A 9,814-nucleotide genomic window follows, 5' to 3' on the forward strand; every position below is an offset into this window, starting at 1 on the left:
ATCGATGGGCACTTAGATATTTCCCATGTCTTGGCTATTGTGAATAATGCTGAAATAAACATGGGAGTGCAGATAGCTCTTCAAAATGACAATTTCTTTTTCTTTGGATAGATGCTTAAAGTAAGATTGTTGGGTCATATGGTAGTTCTATTTTTAAATTTTTTGAAGAACCTCCATCCTGTTTTCCACAGTGGCTGCACCAATTCACATTCCCACCAACAGTGCTTGAGGGTTCTCTTTTCTCAACGGCATCTTCAATGCTTGTTACTGCTTGTCTTTTTGATAGTAGCCATCCTAACAGGGGTGAGGTGATAGCTCTTTATGGGTTTGATTTGCCTTTGCCTGATTACCAGTAACGCTGAGCACATTTTCACGTACCTGTCGGCAATTTGGATGTGTTCTTTGGAAAATGTCAATTCAGGTCCTTTGCCCATCTTTCAGTTAGATTGTTTGTGTCGTGCTATTGATTTGTATGAGTTTCTTATGTACTTTGGATATTAACCCTTTATCAGATATGTGGCTTGCAAATATTTTCTCCCATTCTGTAGGTCGCCCTTTCACTTTGTTGATTGTTTCTTTTGCTGTGCAGAAGCTTTTTATAGTCGATGTAGTCCCACTTGTTGCTTTTGTTCTTTGTGTTTTTGGTGGTACATCCAAAAAATCATTGCCAAGGCCAGTGCCACAGAGTTTTTTGCTATGCTTTTTTTTTTGAGGAGTGTTTTGGTCTCAGGTCTTATGTTTAAGTTGTTAATCCATTTTGAGTTCATTTTTATGAGTGGTGTAAGAAAGGGGTCCAATTTCATTCTTTTTCATCACGTTAGACATCCATTAGACAGTGCTGCCCTAGAGAGCTGGGATAGGGTCTTAGTGATAACTGAATGCACAACACCATGTGCTCCATTTCTTAGCACTTAAACTGCTAAATGGAGGTAAAAATTTCTAAGCTCTCCAGTCAAAGCTGATCTTTTCCCGAATGTTCACAGCACTTAATATTTGCACTTCCTGGTACATAATTATGCATAATTTAGAACTCACTTGGCATAATTTCATGATGCTAATTATGTCATGTCTATAAGTATTTTCACTTTTGTGCATCCTCTTAGTCTTATTATGCATAACACAATGCCGTGTACACAGTAGGAGTTGATTAAGTTCCTGTTAAATTAAAATAGGTGTTTTTAAACTTCTGCTTGTGATGAACTTCGCTACCACAGTAATAAAAGCTCAGTATACATATGACACATGAGGCTGACCTACTTAGTGACAATTTATTTTTGACATAAACGTGGCCCCATAACAATGAATTAGCCCACTGAGATGTGAATTCATTCACAAATGTTTGACACCTAGTATGTTCCAGGATTTCCTCACTTACAACCACTAACCCAGTTACATTCTTTTTCATCTCTGTTTAAAGAAACACTGAGTAAACACATGATAACCCTGAATTCTCATACCTTCTGTTTTCAGAACTATATGTATATTTTTTATTTCCTAAAATGTGTGCATTACTGTGTTACTCTTACCCAGTGTTACTTCTTGCAAAGATATTTATTTTATGATATGGTTTTGATTCCCAGTAACATAGACTGGCTCAAAGGAGAAAAGAAGGAATGAATTGAATAGCTGCCATGGATTCATAAATTCTTCCCACAGCCCTTCCTGAGTTGAGGGCAGAGCTTGGTGGAGGGTATTTAAATAAACTTCATGATCAATAGGAAGGTCTCACAGTTTCTCCATTTTTCACTCTTCCCCTAAAAAATGAAAGAGCTGCAGCTTGATCTCCACTGTTGACATATAGTAATTTAAACATCAAAGAGGGATTTTAGTAACAGGTTTCACACTTTTGAAGGAAAAAAAGGTTTCCCATAGCTTTGTTGGCAACAGATAAAAGCATTGAATCAAAATAACCTAGATAAACTGCCTATGGAGTTCATCCATGAAGTCCAGGTTCTTGGGTCCAGGCTCAAAATAAGACTCTGCTTAGGTCACCTTATTTCTTTAGAGAAACAATAACCCAACTCATCTACTAAGTTGACCAACAAAACGCCCACATTTACATTTTTTTATTTCCCCAACAGCCCAACAATGGCTGACACCATATCTGCTCATCCAATGAATCTTCATGCCAAATTGCTCCATGGAGAGAGCTTGCTCTGTCCTCTTGTGTGTCATGTTTAACTGTCATGTGATGCCCTCCCCAAAGCTTTCATCCATTGGTTGCCTTCAAGGTGGAGACATAGCTATTTTTGTCAGCCGCTGATGGCCATCTTGGGAGTCAATTCAGTAGAAACTTTTGTGCTCTGACTCATTTTTTCTCCATACAATAATGATACAAATACACACAGATGCATATACACACATCTTATATATATATGCATAGTACGTAATATAGGGAGGATCTCAGAGAGGCCAGCTGAAGACAGTTTGAGGTGGGCAGTGAGTCAGAAGCACCAACTCTTGTCCTGCGTTTGGAGTCAGCATCATTCTCACTCAGATTACTGTGATTCTCCCTGCTTCAACCCTTGCCTTTCTAGAGTCTTTCTTCCCTCATGAGGAAAACCCCAGGTCCCTCTATTGACCTACATGGCTCTGCATGATCTGTCCTAGAGCCCCTTGCTTCTGGAACTTCAGTTCTTAGCACTCTTCTGCATTCACTTTACTCCATGTCCTCATCTCCTACTGCCCCCTTAAATATGCCAAGTGTACTGATGCTCATGGTCTTTGCACTTGCTCTTCCTTCTTGGGACAGTCCCCAGCGTATCACTTACTTTAGATCTCTGATGAATTGACACCTATCAGTCAGGGTTTCCCTGACTAGCCTATATAAAACAGCAACACTGCTCCAACACTCTAACCACTTCACCATCTGATCATTTTTTTTCCAAAGCTCTTATCACTATCTGATCTAATATATTGTTAACTTGTTCATTTATTATATTTTCCCCTAGTAGAATATCAGCTCCATGAGGACAGAGATTTTTTTTCACTGCTATATCTCAAAAACCTAGAACTTAAGAGGTGCTCACCAGGTATTTGCTGAATTAATAAATTCATAAGTGAATGAATACATACTGTATAAAGAATTGATTAAACTCCTGGGACTAACACTGAAGAAACATGAGACTGAACTACAGGCCCCAGATTAAGAGGAGAAATTAAAATTTATTAAGTCATGGTCACAATACCAGGGCAGAAGTATCTGAGATATCTTAGGGACTGGGCCAAGCTTGGGGGCATATTACCTAGAAATTTCTTCATAGAATCAATAGAAATCAAATCAAGAGCCAAAAATTAAAGCAGAGGCCACAGGCTAAAAGAAAGAAAGCAACATGACTAACCAGAGGGCTGAGAAGGAGATAGAAGAAAGAATTTGGAAAATCAAACAGTGAAGCGAATGGCATGAAGTCCTAGGTGCCGGGTGAATTAAGCCAATGGTTCAGGTACTTTGAATCCAGTGGTCAGAGCAGAAGTAATAAGCAAGGTACCAAGTCCACACTGGTGGGCCAGGGTTGGACTACAGAGAGCCAGAATAGACAGGAGACCTTAGTTGGAAGCAAAACACAAAATGCAAGCAGAATTTGGCATCTTGGTCTCATTTGGGGAAATGCTACAATGAGTACAAAACTGACACACTGGGAGACCAAAATAAAATTTTCAGTATCTAGTGTAAATGGACCAGTCTTCACAACCAAGCACGTAGCACAAGACTGTTTCCAAGTGAGAGGCTATCTGTCCTCTGGCTAAGTATGAAGCACCCAATCTACTCAGCCCAGATAGACAAGGCCTACTCCCCAAGAGGTGACTAGTTCTGCTATTTTATGGAGAAAATACAAACCACACATGAGAACCCCCACATTTTCCCGACATCATTCCTTAACCTAATATCATCATTGCGTGGATAACCATATATTCTCCCTTCCCTCCTATTGCAAAGAAAGAAACATCTGTACTTTTATCATAAATCAATCTTTCTGCACATCTTGTTTCTCCTTTTCAAGGACTTTCTCTTTCACTGTATTTTTTCTGTGATAGCCAGAATTCTAAGACGGCTCTCAAGATGCCTGTTTCCCTGGAGTACATGCCCTATAAAATCTCCATCCCTTGAATGTGAGTGGGGCCTGTTACCATGGCAAACGGTGATAGGATAATCACTCCCATGCTTATCTTACATTATTCAAGACTCCCTCTTAGCAGACTGGAGAGAAATTCTCCTGTTAGCTTTGAAGAATTTAGCTGCTATTTTGTGTAAGGCCCACATGGCTAAGATTGGAGAGTGATCTCTAGGAACCAAGAGTTAACAATGGCTAACAGCCAGTAAGGAAACAGGAACCTCAGTCCTACAACAACTAGGAGCTGAACTCTGCCAAGAACCTGAGGAAGTTGGAAACAGAGAAGATTATAGCCAAAAGCCAACACTTTGATTTTCAGCCTATTGAAACCTGAAGCAGAGAACCCAGCAAACCCCATGCCTGGACTCCTTCCTGACCTACAAGAATGGTAAGATAATAAATTTGTGCTTTTTAAAACTGCTAAGTTTGTGATAATTTTATTGAGTATCAATAGAAAACTAATGCAGATGTTGGTACTTGGAAGTGGAGTGCTGCTATAACACATAATTAAAATGCAGGATCAGCTTTGGAATTGGGCAGTGGGAAGAGTCTGGAAGAAGGTTAGAAAGCATGACACAGAAAGGCCAAATGACCTTGAACAGACCATTAGTAGACGTCTGGACTACAGGGATGCTGCAGGCGAGGGCTCAGAAGGAAGTGGGGAAGATGGTGTTGGAAAGTGGAGGAAAGGGGACCCTTGTTATATATACAGTGCCAGAAAGCTTAGCTGCTTTGTGTCCACTAGTTGTGTGGAGAGCAGAACTTGTAAATGACAGACTTGGATATTTAGCTAAGGAGACTTCCAGCAAAATGCTGAAGGCTCAGCCTAGTTTCTACTTGTTACTTATAGTAAAATGAAAGAGGAAAAAGATAATAAATTGAGGGAAGAACTGTTAGAAAAATATACCTTTCCTTATCTACATCATCAATGTTTTCCCTTTTTTAAGGAAAATTCTTATCAACACACAAACATGTGCTAATTGTTCCTCCCATTAAAACAAAATACCCTTCCTTGATCCCATATCCCCCCAACCCAGCTCCTACCTCATATTTTTGCTTCCCTTCACAGTTAAATATTCACAAAATTTCTGCTTATGCTATGTCTATTTTCTCACCTCATATTTTCCCCTCAACATACTCCTCTGTTGTCTGCCCTTTTCATTCCATCAAAACTCCTTTCACTGAGGATATCAGTGACCTTTGTGTTGTAGGCTAATTATTTGACCTCTCAGTAGTATTCAATAAAGTTAACCTACTTCCTTCTTTGTAAAACATTCTCCTTTTCTGCTTCTGTGACATGATACTCTTCTGGTCCTTCCCCTACCTCACTGACTACTGCTTTAAAAAAAAATTAACTGGTTTTTTTTTTTTTTAGTGAGTGGTTCAGTGCTCTGTGATTTTGTCCTGGGCTCTTTTCTCCAACTAAACTCTCCTTCTAGGTGATTATTCCATTTTCATAACTTCAAGACCAAATCTTGTCACTGAATCCAATACTTCATCTTTCTTCTTGATGGCTCCATCTGGATGTCTCCTAAACATCTTAAAATGCATGTCCAAAATAGAACTTGTAGTCTTCCTCAAAGTTGTTCCTGTTTCGGTCAAAAGTACCTCTACTCACACTATTGTTGAAGCCAGAAGCCTTGAAATCATCCTTGACTTATCTGTCTCCTCCAAGTCCCACCTTCGCTCACCCTCCAGATGCTGTAGATCATCCCATGAAGCATATCTCAAGTCTGTCTATCTGTACCACTCCTACCCTTCTATTTTCACTCCTGTTCATTCTTCGTTCTCCACTTAGCAGCCAGACTGAGTCTTCTCATTTCTCAGTCTGATGTCACTCCCCTGCTCCAAACTTTTGGAAGGCTTCCTATCACACACAGGAGAAAATTCCAAAGCCTCTAAGACCCTGTATGCCACGGCCCTTGGCTCCCCCATTGACTCACCCTACCCTTCTTCCCTTAGCAACCCCACTGCTGCCACCCTGCAATTCCTTGGCTTCCTGGAATGTTTCAAGCTCCTGCTTCTGAGCTATACCTTCTGTGAGAAACCATCTTCCGCACCATTCCTAACCTGTCTCTCTCCTAATCATGTTTGAGATTTCAGCCTAACTGTCCCTGCCTCAGAAAGACCTTCACTCAGCTGCCAGATCCTATCTGCATACCTATCTGATACCATTTTTGGTGGTTCCAAGTATATTTTTCCAGAAGCACCTTTTCGTGGTTTGTAAATTTAGCTCTGAGGATATTTGATGATGTCCATGTCCACTCTGCTAGGCATAAGCTCAGGGAAGCCTGGGGCTGCCTCAGTATCGGTCATCACCCTACCTCTGGTGTCTCATGGTACCTGAGACATCATAGGTGCTCAGTAAATGCGTGCTAAATAAAGTGTGGTTGGAGACATCCAGAAAAGCAAAGGCCTGGACCCTTCAAGCAGTTCTAATAATCTAATAATCCTCTGGAATATTTCCTACCTTTCCCATTCCTAAACCCTAGATGAGTTCTTAGTCATCATTACTTCATTAAAATAGGTCTTGTCATCTTTAAGGATGTCACCTGTGTGTAACCTTGGGCCACACTTAGGTTGCCCACAGATGCCATGATGGGGCAACTCTCTAACTTCTGGCAATCTAAATCTTAACACGTGTGTTTACCATCATGCATTTCCCATGATACATTTAGCAAACATTAATAATAGGCAAAAATACCCACCCGACACTGTAACAATATGTAACTTGTCTATTTGCTCATGTTTGGAAGCAGGAAGGAGTAAGAAGGAGCCAATAAAATATCTCAGTTTTAGAGTAGTCCTGGCTCTAATTTACAACTTATTTCATCCCTTCACCCAAGGAGACGTGCATATGTATATGCTGCATGCTTGTGTATAAATATACATTCATATATTTCATTTTATACAATATGTACACATACATATATTTATCCTAACCTCTCATAGCTCTTTTTCTACTGAGCTTGTAGATTATGAGAATAAGAAGAGAAAGGGAATCTCTCCTCTCTGATCCCTGGGTAATAACTATAACTGGCTCACCCTCAGATCATGTGTCCACATGGGTAAAACCTAAATACACATATCTATAAAATGGGGGAAATAAATGTAATTGAATCTTTTATATTTTGTGACCCTGCTATTTCTATAAAAGCTGTGTAGCTATCATAAGTTTATTAGTATTAAACAGACCACTCAAAATAAAAAAGAGGAAGCATGTTTTCTAACAGTTACGCAAAAGCAAGGTGGTGACCTTGTGCACAATACCAATAACAAAATGGTTCTTGGAGATTTTTAGTGAATTTGGATTTTCTTTCTGATGCCACACAGTGAGCAAGGCTTGCAGTCAGGCTCTGGAAGCCACTCGAATAGGTAATTAGCTACAATCTGTGTCCTGACTGGCACAGACGGTGAGGAGTGAACGAGTCCTACCTGCCAGTGATGCTCGCAGTTGCTGTGACAACAAGATTTGAGAGACGGGGTGAAACAAAACGGAGAGTCCCCCATCCAGAGCTGCCCCCTCTCATGGTCACACATATGTATGAATGGCTCTTATCCATTGCCTGCAGACTTCTGCTCCCCCCACCCAAAACCATAGCCTCTGCATCAGTGCTGATGTCAGCGCTGGGACAATCAGAAGGGTCAGTCCTCCATCCACTGCCTCCTGAAGCTGCTCAGACACTGGAGATCTTGCTCCACTTCCAACATCACCCTTTATTTCTCTCACTGGAATAGAATCTTTCCTTCAAAAAACAACAGGAGTACGCCGAGGACCAAAGCCTCCAAAATACTGAAAATAAGGATCGTATTCAGTTGGAGGATGATAGCTGATTTTTAAACCCTTTTAATAAAATGTGTTTCAGGATGTTATGATAATATTCTCCTAACAAAACCATGAAGGACTACGCAGTTTCCAGGTGGGCCCCTATGATGGCAGAGAAAATATCCACGTGACCATCACATGTGAAAAATGCTATTTGGAATCCACGTCCAGTCACCCTGTCAACACTGCAACCCACCCTGTCACAGCCTGCGAAGGACCTCTAAAATGTCTATGCATGACCGCTGCCTGGGTACTCAATTTCCTGTGCTATTGCAACAGAGAAAGGAAGAAAACACATGAGCGAATCACTGAGGAAGGCCAGAGCTTCACCTCTGTCAAGGGCACCTCCCCTTCTATGTCCTCCACATTTTCTTGGTAGCACCTCAAAATTTTATATTTCAGCATCTCCCTTGCACATCAAAAACCTTGTCACGGTTCCCTAGGGTTCCAGGCATTGCAAGGGGATAATAGGAAACTCAAGCAAAACACCTTTCAATAGTGACTACTGAGTCTCGTTAGGAGAGACAGGCTGGTCAGTTCTACTCCTATATTTCATTGCTCGCTCTGAACACAGCTGCTGGCCATACTTCTGCTTAAGTGTGACCCTCCCCAAGAACTTCGGTATCGTTTCTCATCAAGTGATCGGAGAAACTTTCCTGTCCTTCATGCTCCACCGTGTTTGGAACATCCCTATATGATGGCCAAAGGCAATAGGCCAGAGAGGATGTTGGGAACTTAGCCAACTTCCCTCCTACTGCAGCCAAACTACCTTTTCTAGTTCTGCAAGGAATATGAAGTTTGCTGAACTGAACTGAACTCTAAACACCAGTTCCCTTAAGTAGGAAAGGGTTGTTGTGATGATGAGAAATAATATATGCAAAGTAGCTAATTACAGACCTGGCTTTCAGTAGGCAATCAATAAATTGTAACTATTTTTATTTTACTTATAAGCTAGAGTTTCTACTGGGGTGGTACACACCGTGGGAAACTGGCAGAGTCTAGACAAGGAACAAACACCCAAACTTAATTAAAACCACGACAAGAGTCTGGAAGGAGGAGCAGACCTTGAGAAAATGTTCACAAACGCGTGCCAAAATGAATGTGGAACCGGGGACCGGAGGATAGATGACTTCTTCAGGCCCTGGACTAGGGTAAGGCGAGTGAGGCACCCAGGGGGCAAAATTTAAGGAGGTGCTCACTTCAGGTGCCCACCTGGTACCATCATGACCTTGACAGTGGCTGCTGCTTTAAATGTTCTGCCCTGGGTGCTTCACTGGTCTCAGCCTAGATCAGCCTAGACCTACCTATGCCTCCTTTCAGAGAGGGTAGGACAGAACTTGGTGTACCCTGTGCTGTCGCCTGAGCGGCCACCAAGAGAGCACCGTGACCTGAGCTGTTACTACTCAGAGGTCACAGGAAAAAGAGCAGCTAGCGAAGAATTATGAAAGAGAAAGACTACACAACAAGTTGGGCCACTGCTGTTTCCAACATCTTTTAGGAACGTACAACAGAGCGTTCCCACGTCAAGGGTCGGCGATTTATTTCTCACGCCAAGGGAAATGGTTTAAGACCTGTATTTTATTAGTTGCCTCTGGCATAAAGAATATAAAAGCAATACGCTGAAGGAGACTAGTAACACAACGGTATACGGCTCACAGCTCTAAGGCTAACCGATGAGCATCACTTTACATCTCACAAAGAGCTTTCAAACTCACCCCCTTCTCTGTGCGTTACAACGCAGGTAGCGCCAACCTAGGTACTATTATTTCCATTTCACAGAAGACGCCGCCTCAGGCAGAGAAGCGGTTAATGCCTTAGTGAGGCAACTTTTCAGGAGGGCTCCCCACAGAGGGGAGAGCGTTTGTCCTGGAGAAGC

The sequence above is a fragment of the Camelus dromedarius genome, chromosome X (assembly GCF_036321535.1).
Source record: "Camelus dromedarius isolate mCamDro1 chromosome X, mCamDro1.pat, whole genome shotgun sequence".
Taxonomy (NCBI): Eukaryota; Metazoa; Chordata; class Mammalia; order Artiodactyla; family Camelidae; genus Camelus; species Camelus dromedarius.